Source organism: Electrona antarctica, assembly GCF_951216825.1.
Source record: "Electrona antarctica genome assembly, chromosome: 2".
Lineage (NCBI taxonomy): Eukaryota > Metazoa > Chordata > Actinopteri > Myctophiformes > Myctophidae > Electrona > Electrona antarctica.
In genome coordinates, this window is record NC_136807.1 from 52,684,021 (window position 1) to 52,696,047 (window position 12,027).

At 46.2% G+C, this 12,027-nt stretch overlaps 1 long non-coding RNA gene across 1 annotated transcript in view; it reads left to right on the forward strand.

The window, feature by feature from the left end:
• Positions 1-978: 978 nt before the first annotated feature.
• The window catches only part of LOC306917080, a 16,123-nt gene continuing 5,074 nt past the window's right edge, over positions 979-12,027 (forward strand). The window contains exon 1 of the long non-coding RNA XR_013789111.1: positions 979-1,350. This is a non-coding gene — a long non-coding RNA (uncharacterized lncRNA). The remainder of the gene's footprint in view (positions 1,351-12,027) is intronic.

A 12,027-nucleotide genomic window follows, 5' to 3' on the forward strand; every position in this document is an offset into this window, starting at 1 on the left:
CCGGAGAACTCGCAAGTTTACCAACTCGTCACACAGAAAACTCCTCATCAATGTCTTCATCGTTATGCTAACATGCTGTCTTCATCAGTGTAGTATGTCAAACCCACAGATGTTATAGTTCATTTCCAAAGTGATCAAAATATTTTGTGCAATTAAATGGTCAGCTATTCAATGATAAAAGGTTGAGTATGTGAATACCAATGATAGTAGGCCTACCAATTCAGGATATTGTTTACTAATGAATTACATTGTTTTGGTACTTTGGTGTATAAACTTTAGCATTCCCACTTCATCTAGTGTAAACTCTAAACAACTATCCTCTCTGTCTCAATTCAATGCAATTTAAATGAAGGTGAAGTAAAACTAAAATGCACTAAACCGCAGAGAATCGGTATACTGGCGAGTTATCCGGTATCCGTTAAGAAATGTGAATCCCTAGACTCCTTCAAAACCGCTCTCACAGAGCACTTGCGGGCGGCTGCAAATCAAAACGGGCCCCTGTAAAACATAACAACAAACAAAGATAAAATTGAGGATGGAAAAGTGAGGACACAAATATATATGATGATAAGAGCGCCCCTCACTTCACACAGGTGTGATTTCCTTTTTTTCCCCTTTTTTAACTTTCTTTAACTAGGCTATATGATGATTTCCTGTTTTTCATAGAAGTGTACATTTGTAGGCCCTACGTCATTAAATGTTCCAGTGAATTGAAAATGACCCTGATGTAAACAAGTCTTTAGTGCTTTTTTCTGGTTTTACTTTTATCCCCATTAGCAGTTTTTGTACTGACTTGTGCTTTCTTTTGAAATCTATCTCATCTTCATTCAGTGACAGTTACACACCTCCACCAGGCGGTGAAAGACAACAGTGCTTTTATCCTTTGCTGATCGTACTTGTAGCACGTTGACCCGGAAGTAAATGAGTGTTTTTTAGCGTAATGGTGGGAGCATGCTGCGTCCACTCTATTGCTCTTTGTCGACTTTGTGCCTAAAGTTTACACATTACTTTAGACGTTATAATGTAAATATATTACAGTAGGAACAGAAAGCGTGGAGAAAATGTGTCCTAAAGGAGGTAAAAAAAGTCAAATGGAGTCTCTACGGCTGAAGATAAATGAACACATGACGTCGGTGGGAGAGGAGATATTGTGTGTTTTGGACAAACAGCGTGGTGTTGATGTTTGTAGTGTGACGCTTAATGTGAGAGTGTTTGTGTTGGAGCACCTCAGCGCGGTGGGAGAGTTCATATGCAACCTTTTCCAGAGAGAGATGGAGACACTAGAAACTCTGCTGGAGAAACAGAACAAACTGCTGGACCTGCAGCCACACATCAGACTACACAGAGCAGGTTGGTAAACACATTAACTTTTTCAAGTAGCTTATAGCTGCCTTCTAGGAATGACTAGGAAACTTGTTGGCTGCAGATGAGCCAATTTTTTTAATAGTATACTCTTTATTGTTTTTCTCTAGATCGAGACAGTCATATTAAAACACATCTATAGTGTCCCGATTGCGCTCTGTCTAGCTGCCAAATTAAGATAGCAAATATAAGACTTCCGGTGGATGATCTGTTCAAAATAAGATTACCCTCTAGTAAACTGAATCCATTGAAAAACTATTCATTTACACATTACAACTATAAATTAAGCATTTCAACGATTCTCTAATTATTATATTATTTAATTATAATTATATTTTATTATTAATTTGTTTTACAAAGAAACATAATGTTGTAGAGTCAACAACAATAATAATTAAAAAAATATAGCTAAATGGATACATTCTTAGTGCATGGCCTTTACAAATTGGACGCTGGACAAAAATCGGTTCTGTATCAACTGGTCTGACATACACACGCGTTCTGAGAGACCTCTACGACACCACACTCTCTGCTATGCAGCAGAGGCGTAAAATAAAAAGTGGCGGGCCATCCAGTGCGGTCAGAGGTAAAAAAGAAAATTGCTGTTTCCAGACTATAGTGGACGCTGGACAAAAAACTGTTCTATAAATGGTAAAATGGTGCATTTATATAGCGCTTTTATCCAAGGTGCTTTACATAGATTGTGCATTACATTCACCCATTCACAATGGCGGCGGAAACCATGCAAGGCACGAACCAGCACATCGGGAGCAATTAGGGGTTCAATGTCTTGCTCAAGGACACTTCGACACTAACTCTGGGGGAGCCCGAGTTCGAACTGGCGACCTCGCGGTTACCATCCGGAAACTCTACCCCTGAGCCACTGCCGCCCCTGAAAGGTTCTATGTTTCAACTGGTCTGACATACGCACGTGTTCAGAGAGACCTCCTCTACAACACTGCACTGTCCGACAGGGAATCCAAGCTAATAGAAACTGCAGGGTTTCTATTCCTTAAAAGTTGCACTGCGATAATGGCCATCGTTCTCACGATAATAAAAACGCTGGACGTGTTTCTGCCCACAGCCCTCCTATGAGACACAGACATGAGTGGAAAACATTAGGGAGGACTAGGGATGCACAATACAATTTGTATCATAATCGGATTGATTGATTGAAGTATTTATTTAACAGTTTGCAGAATTACAGTACATTTAAAATAAAACTCAATACAAAAACTGTCAACTGTGAGTGGACGACACCATAAAGTATTACACTTGTTTACAAGAGGGTCCACCATTTTCAATTCATCATAACATTTAGAGACGTACAAATATACACATTCCAAAAATAGGAAATCATCATAGAGGAGGTAAAAAAGGGAAAGAATATATACAGTGAGGGGGAAAAGGGGTGGGTGGGGGATTCAGAATTTACGGGGGCCAGTTTCAAATTGCAGCCGTCCGTAGGTGCCCTTTGAGAGCAGTTTTGAAGGAGTCAAGGGATTTGCATGTCTTAATGAATGTTGGTAGGGCGTTCCACATTTTGGTGGCATAGGAGCGAAATGAATTTAGTCCCTTGTTTGTGCCGAATCTGGGTTGCACATGGTTTGTTGAACTCCCTCTGGTGGGTGTGGACTTTATTGACATTAAGGAAGTATTTAGACGGGTACATGGGTATCTTGGTGGAGTAGCAAATCTTGTGGACCAGACCTATTGCAAGATGCTGTACTCTGTCGTCAACCCTAAGCCATTCCAGCCTGTCATAATGGGCAGGGGTGAGGTGCGTTCGGGGAGTGAGTCCAAGTAGTAACCTGACAAGTTTGTTTTGGGAAGTCTGGAGCCTTGTTTTAAGGGCCTTTGAGATGCGGTGGTACCAGGAAGTGCAAGCATAGTCAAAGAAACCTTGTACTAGGGCTCCTGTTAGTAGTGCAGGAAAAAACCCTCTAAAAGAGGCTTAGTTTTTGAGGTACCCCTCCCCGAGGTATAACAAAACGGGACAACGTTTTTTCATATCTTTAGGATGTCCCCTTCATGAAATGGATTGTCCCGAGATTTACTTTTACTGCAAAAGTCATGAAATTAATCCATGAAGTGACTCACCACATAGGCAAAAAAACACCTATCCTAAAAGAGGGAGTTCCAAGTAAATCCTCTGTCATTTTCTACCTGCTGATTGTTTTTACATCATACTTGCACAGATGGTCTACAGGTAGTGTGCCTACATCCCAGCACAATCAGAATGCCAATATCTGGTTCTATTGTGAATCAGCAGCCTTTTATATAAGGTATTAAATAGGCGGAAATAGCAAAAAGTTAACTTTTCTGAGCAACATTCACTTGTCCTACTCTTTATCAGGGTTAGAACTAAATGGGACATAGTTTTTTCATATCTTTAGGATGTCCCCTTCATGAAATGGATTGTCCCAAGTTTAACTTTTACTGCAAAAGTCATGAAATTAATCCATGAAGTGACTCACCACATAATGAAAAAACGCCTCAATCATGAAAGAGGGAGATCCAAGTCATTTTCTACCTGCTGCATGGTTGGTTTTATGTCATGCTTGCACAGATGGTCTAGTCAGGTACATCCTAAAGCAACCTAAATGCCAATATTTGACTGAATTGACTGAATCTGCAGGCTTTAATATAAGGCCTTATTAGAGGCAGAAATAGCCAAAAGCATAGAAACTGCAGTATCAACCATCAATCTATTTACTTTGAATGCAAAAGTCATGCAATTCTTCAATTAACTTTTTGCACCAAAAAAAGTGCATACAGTGACCCCAGTGTCTACAGGTGTCTGTAGACAGTAGTGTCTACCGTACATGAGCAGGGTTTTATTAGCCTGGCTAATAAGCCAGAACGAATCAGCCGTTGTCAAAAACAATTGCCTCTGGCAATTTGAGTCTGGCTTATTAGCCAGGCTAGGGTTTTATAGGCACTCTGGGTTAGAATCATAGGTGTTACACTCAAGAGTACAGGTCTCCGCCAGACCAATTACAGGTTATTGTGGGCTGGAAGTCAATCTTAGCCAGTCAGGATGGAATATTAAAAATCTGAAAGAACTGTTTCTTTATTGTACAGATGACGGTCACACACGGACGGACAGACAGGGTGAAAAACATAGAGATGCCATGCCTTTCGTCCTGGTGGAGACAATATGTTTTTACCCAGCCATTTCATATTCATATAGAATCTATTATTCTCAGATGGACCTAATATCGCTACACCTGAAAGCATCAAGAATGACACATTATTGATGTTGTATTCTATAGGTCCATATAGCCTAAATGCAGTATGGTTTAATGCTGTAGAATTCACAGCTTTGTGTGTGCCATTCTTTTCTTTTTTAAATAATTTTTATCCCACGATTTTGTAACCCATTTTTCACCCCTGTGTCAATTATCTAATGTGATCCTGGGCTCTACACACCCTCCGCCAACCTAGTCCCCATATATGGGGGACATGGGGAGAGCAACGGACTTGAACTCATGCTTCCTTCATGCCTGAGTGTCCAAGTTGCTCCTTTACACCTGACAGTGGGAGTTTCCCTGGTTGGACGTAGCGCGTGGAAGGAACACGTTATTCCAACCAGTTCCTTTCCCCTCCATCAGGCACCCCGGCTGGCCAGGGGGAGGCAGTTTAGAGACCAGGATTACTGCATGTTTTTTGTGAGGGTACCTACCCTAGGGGACACGGGGAGAACATGCAAACTCCACACAGAAAGCCCCTTTCGCCAACCCCGCCTCGGGTATGGGCACTGATGATGCGGAGGAGGAAACACGCCGCCAGCACCCACAGCGCCCTGAGCGGGAATCGAACCCAGGACCTTCTAGCTGTGAGGCGACAGCACTACCAACTGTGCCACCGTGCCCCCGTGTGTGCCATTATTAATGAATAATCAACAATCAGCAGCTTATGGAAACCAATTTGGCCCCAGTCAGTCAGTTCCCCCCACAATGCTCAAGATGACATTGAGAATAAGCTGCTGATTGATAAGTAGTACCATAGAAGACGTTAGGCCTCACTCACACCTATACATCTAGCATACAACAATGTTGCCTTATATAACAATATTTTGTCATTCCAGCTGTTTTGAGGCATAGGCTCAAGACAGAAACACCCTTAGATTGTAGAGTAAACTAAAAACATGGCATCAAAATATATTTCCTGTTATTAAGTTTGTATAGGCCTTTTACAGTATTAGATCAGGATTAGAACATTTAGAAGTAACTCTTGAAAAGAAAACTGTTAGGTAGATAGATAGATAGATAGATAGATAGATAGATAGATAGATAGATAGATAGATAGATAGATAGATAGATAGATCCACTTATAACCAGTAAGACGCCTGAGGGTGAGAAGCGACCGCGTCATAAAGGGCGAGGTGACGTGCACGCATCCACCTGGGTGACTGCTGGGCGAGCGCTGGCGCTTTGGCATGGGGGGTGAGATCAACATATGGAATTAATTCTGTACTGGCCATATGGAGCATGTCTTGAGTGTACAGGGTTTGATGAGGTCAGATCAACATATGGAATGTCAGAACAGGTCAGCTCCATATAGATCTAAGGGTGGCAGCGGGGGCAGTGTCTTGAGTGTAAAGGGTTTGATGAGGGCCCATGAGCTGGGCCTTCATTTTCAGGCCTGTTGAGAACTCTAGTTTTCGCCGACTGCCGGGCGCGGTTTGAGGTCAGATGTAGAGTTGCTGGCCAATATTGATACATCAGGGATCTCCATATACTGTATGGGCTTAATTGCGACATCAGGTTGTATTTACTATGACATCAGGGATCTCCGATGCCACGTGATGTTATGAGACCTGGGCACCATATATTGGGGCTTTAGTGTGTTGTGACTGACGGACAAAAATGTACGATTTCATAGTAAACGCGACCTGCGGTCACAATAAGGCCTTATATAAACGGTTGCTTATTCACAATAGAACCAAATATTGGCATCCTGGGGGCAGAGAGCACTGAGGGGGAAGGTGCCCAACCCCCAGAAAAGGGCACCATTTTGGGGTGGACTTTTTGTGGGGGTCCCTTGTGCCATTTCACATCAGAAATATCCAACTAGGATGTTCCACAATAACTTGGCCTGTGTCATTGGACAGTAAAATAATACATTCTAATTTCCATGTAAACATAAAAATATATTGTGTGTGTGTGTGTGTGTGTGTGTGTGTGTGTGTGTGTGTGTGTGTGTGTGTGTGTGTGTGTGTGTGTGTGTGTGTGTGTGTGTGTGTGTGTGTGTGTGTGTGTGTGTGTGGTGGGGGGTAGGCGTTTCCTTCAGTGGGGATCACTTCATGGATGGATTTAATGACTTTTGCAGTAAAAGTAAAACTTCTGACCATCCATTTCATGAAGAGGACATCTTAAAGATATGAAAAAACAATGTCACATTTTGTTGATAAATAGTAGGACCAAAATTACAAGTGAATGTCAGAAAAGTAAACTTTTTGCTATTTCCGCCTATTTAAGGCCTTATATAAAAGGCTGCTGATTCACATTAGAACCAAATATTGGCATTCTGATTGTTCTGGGATGTAGGCACACTACCTGTAGACAATTTGTGCAAGTATGATGTAAAAACAAACAGCAGGTAAAAAATGACAGAGGATTTACTTGGAACTCTCTCTTTCAGATAGGCGTTTTTTATTGCATATGTGGTGAGTCACTTCATGGATCAATTTTAAGACTTTTGCAGTAAAAGTAAATCTCGGGACAATCCATTTCATGAACGGGACATCCTAAAGATATGAAAAAACTATGTCCCGTTTTGTTATACCTCGGGGAGGGGTATAGTCAACTTTTGGGGATTTTGTTCCTGCACTATATATAGGGTCTTCAAGGTGTTTTTGTTGACCAGTGAGGAGATCCTGTATAGGAATCTTGTTCTTTGGTTGACTTCTTTTTATTACGTTGGTGGCCATTTCATCACTGGAAAGATTTGCCTCCAGGATGGAACCTAGGTAGGTAATTTCATATTTTCGTGTGATAATATTGTCACCCACTCTAACCAAGAAGCCATCAGCCTTGCTGAGATGACTATTTGATCCAAAGAGAATGGATTCAGTTTTTCCCAGGTGTAAAGATAGTTTATCATCAGCGAGCCAGGTGCAGATTCTAAGCTCAGAGCTGAGGGCCCTTTATTTTCTTTTAATTTTTATCCCACGATTTTGCAACCCATTTTTTTCCACCCAGTGTCGATTATCTAATGTAATCGTGGGTGCTACACTGCCTCTGCCAACCTGGGGGGGCAGCGGACTGACCTCAAGCTTCCTTCTATGCATGAGGAGTCCAAGCTGCTTCTTTTCACCTGACAGGGGGGAGTTTCCCCGGCCAGACATATCGTGTGTGTCAATGCAGACAGGGAACCCAGATGCAGACAGACAAGGAAACGTGGTATAATGTCAAAATCCAGAGTATTTATTTACTCTAAACACAGAAGGTCTTCCAAAATCTTCAAGGCAAAAACGTAACTTAAGTCAAAACTTAAAGTCCAAGTTTCCAAAAGAAGAAATGATACTTAGGTCCTTGGTTGGAGCTGCAAGGAGAGGTGTGCAGGCTGGCAGGCAGGCACTGAGGGAGGAGACCAACAATTAGAAGCAGGCCATGCAGTCAAGGAGCAGAATAGGTACTTAAGTCTTTCGCAGAATACAACTGACCTAGTACAAAAGCACAGAGGTGTGCACTGGCCGAAGGAGGAACTATCACTGAGCACTGCGTGCCATCACAGCCAACCGTGTAGACCGGGCCACCATCCAGCATCCTGGGAGGAGGAGGGGGCGGAACAGGGGGGTTACAGAGAACTAGTGACCACTGGCTTTATAAGAGACACGTGGAACGTAGGATGAACGCGAAGGGTCCGGGGCAGCTTCAGGCGGACCGCGGCCGGATTGATGATCTTGTCGATGGAGAAAGGTCCAATGAATTTAGGAGACAGTTTACGGGACTCCGTCCGAAGGGGCAGATCAGTAGTCGACAACCACACCTTCTATCCTAGTCGATACTTAGGGGCCGGAATCCTCCGTCGATTAGCATGTGCCTCATTCTTTCGGGAAGTTCGCATAAGAGCGGCACGAGAAGACTTCCAGGCTCGACGACAGTGGCGAAGGTGGGCCTGAACTGAGGGAACTGAGGTCCCCCTCCTCAACAGGGAATAGAGGAGGTTGGTAGCCAAGGGAACACTGGAAGGGGGACATGCCTGTAGCTGTGCTAGTTGCCGAGTTGTGAGCGTACTCAGCCCACACAAGCTGAGACGACCAGGTAGATTGACGAGAGGATGCTAGGCAACGTAACGTGGTCTCCAGTTCTTGGTTCCATTGCTCAACTTGCCCATTGGTTTGGGGGTGAAAGCCTGAGGACAGACTAACCGTGGCACCCAGTGCAGTGCAAAAAGCCCTCCACACTTGAGAGGTGAACTGTGGGCCTCGGTCCGAAACGATGTCAGCTGGAATGCCGTGAATCCGGAACACATGAGAACTAAGAGATCGGCCGTCTCGGTGGCAGAGGGGAGCTTAGGAAGAGCAACGCAGTGGGCAGCCTTAGAGAAACGATCTATGATGGGCAAAATATCGGTGTTCCCATCGGAGGGGGCAGTCCGGTGACAAAATCCAAAGCAATGTGGGACAAAGGGCGCTGAGGAATCGGCAGCGGGCGAAGAAGACCCGAGCTGGGTCGGTTAGAGGTCTTGTTCTGGGCACAAACTGGACACGCCGCGACGTACTCTCTAGCATCCGCCTCCATGGAAGGCCACCAGAAATGACGGTGGAGAATGTCAAGGGTGCGGTTCCTACCAGGGTGGCAGTTGACCCGGGAGGCATGAGCCCTCTGGAGCGCACAGAGTCAGGAATGAACAAGCGACCTGGGGGGGCGGTGCCTGGGTCCGGCTGGGTGTGTTGGGCCTCCAGAATGGCTGACTCGAAGTCCCATGTGAGTGCAGCAACAACACAGGAGGGGGGCAGGATAGTCTCAGGTGGAGCAGTAGCTTCACCTGACGAGACAGGGCATCAGCCCTGGTGTTCTTGGAGCCTGGGCGGTAGGTCAGGGTAAACTGAAAACGTCCCAGGAACAGGGCCCACCTGGCCTGACATGAGTTGAGGCGTTTAGCCGTCTTGAGGTAGGCCAGGTTCTTGTGGTCAGTCCAAACCACAAAAGGATGTTTGGCGCCTTCCAGCCAGTGTCTCCACTCTTCTAAGGCTAGGACTATAGCTAGAAGTTCACGGTTCCCCACTTCATAATTCCTCTCAGCAGCATCAAGTTTGTGAGAGAGGAAAGCACAAGGATGGACCTTCTGGTCTGAGGCTGACCGCTGAGAAAGCACAGCTCCGACACCGACATCAGAGGCATCCATCTCCACGATGAACTGCCGGGACGGATCAGGCTGAACCAAGATGGGGGCAGTAGTGAAGAGTCTTTTAAGAACTTGAAAGGCAGCAGCCGCCTCAGTAGTCCACTTGAACTTGGTCGTGGTAGAGGTGAGGGCTGTCAGGGGGGCTGCAACACGGCTGTAGTTCCTGATGAAGCGGCGATCGAAATTCGCAAAGCCCAAGAACCGCTGGAGCTGTTTGCGGTTGGTCGGCTGCGGCCACTCAGAGACTGCCGTCACCTTGGAAGGGTCCATGCTCATCTCCCTCTCAGAGATGATGAAGCCCAAGTAGGAGGTGCTGGGCACATGGAACTCACATTTCTCCGCCTTCAGAAAAAGCTGGTTCTCAAGGAGCCTCTGCAGGACCAGGCGGACATGCTGAATGTGCTCAGCCAAGGACTTAGAGAACACAAGAATGTCATCAAGACGAAAACAAAACGGTTAAGCATGTCCCTTAACACATCGTTAACCATGGTCTGGAATACAGCAGGGGCGTTAGTGAGTCCGAAAGGCATCACACAATACTCAAAGTTCCCCAGAGGTGTGTTGAAGGCCGTCTTCCACTCATCACCATCGCGGATCCGTACCAGGTGGTAGGCGTTGCGTAGATCTAATTTAGTAAAGATGGTGGCTCCTTCCAGGGGCTCAAAAGCTGAACTGATGAGAGGAAGGGGGTAACGGTTCTTGACTGTGATGTTATTCAAACCTCTATAGTCAATGCACGGCCTCAGACTGCCATCTTTCTTCCCCACAAAGAAAAATCCATCTCCAACAGGGGACGAGGAGGGACGAATGAGGCCAGCAGCCAGGGACGTTTGAATATAGTTCTCCATAGCCTCACGTTCCGGGCGAGAGAGGTTGTACAGGCGGCTCCCAGGCAGTGGTGCGTCGGCCAACAGCTCAATGGCGCAGTCGTAGGGCCGGTGGGGTGGGAGAGAGAGAGCCCGCTGTTTACTAAAAACCTCTCCCACATCATGGTACACAGGAGGCACAGTCATCAGGTCAGGAGGGGTTACCGGAGGAGCAGAAGTGAGGGGGTTAGGGCTCAGGGCTGACTTGAGACAACAGGAATGACATAAAACACTCCAGCTACGAATAGTGCCATGGAATTCCAATAATCAGAGGTACGTCAGGGGAACTCAATACAAAGAAACTGATACATTCTTGGTGGTTACCAGACAGGTGCAGCATTAAAGGTTCAGTCCTCTGGGTGACAAGGGCTAACAACTCCCCACTCAAAGTCTTGGTCTTAAGAGGCACTTCTAGGTCAATAAGAGGAATATTAAGCCTCTCACACACAGAGGAATCAATGAAACTCTCATCTGCGCCAGAATCTAATAAAGCAGAAAATGAGTGCACTGTACCTTTAATGACCAGCTGCGCGTGCAGAGGAGTTCTCGTGGTAGAGGTGTGCCGTGTTGTTTGGGCTATCAGTCCCCTCCTGACTGAGAGCCCTTGTCTTTTCCCGACAGCAGGGAGCACTGGTGAATAAAGTGGCCTGGCTTGCCACAGTAAAAACAACTGTTGCTCTGCTGGCGGCGCTGACGCTCCTCCGTCGTTAGCGGAGCACGAGCTCGACCGACTTGCATCGGTTCGGGCTCGCTCGGGGTCGGGAGCTCTCGGGTATTCTCGGAGGAAGACGGAAACCCACGTGGTGGAGAGCGTCGGGGAGTGAACACACGAGACTGGGAGGTACGCCCACCTCTCTCCCTCTGTCGTTCACGGAGCCGATTATCGAGGCGAATGGCCAGGGAAATGAGAGAATCAAGATCCTCAGCCTCGTCGCGAGCTGCCAATTCATCCTTGATAGCCTCGGACAAGCCATGTTGAAACACCTCCTGTAGCGCGACGTCATCCCATCTGCTTTCAGCGGCGAGGGAGCGAAATTCAACTGCGTACTTCGCCACGCTTCTGGAGCCTTGCTTCAAATTCAACAGCCGCTTGGACGCCTCCCTCCCCTTCACAGGGTGATCGAATACGGTTCTCATAGCCTGGGTGAAAGCCTCCAACGAACAACAAACGGGGGATCGGCTCTCCCATACTGGTCTCGCCCAGGCCAAGGCCTCTCCCTTCAAGCAGCCTAGAAGGTAGGCGATACGTGACCGATCAGTGGAATAAGCCTGTGGCTGAAGATCAAAGACGAGGGAACCGTCGTAACGCTCGGGTGCTGGGGCGTGAGGCTCCCGAGAGGAGCCCGGGGATGCAGCAGACCGGTTCACTGAATCATCAACATCATCAGAGGGAAGGGGTTGAGCCTGGGCAGCGGTGGTGCTTAGCTCTCTGCGTAGGCTA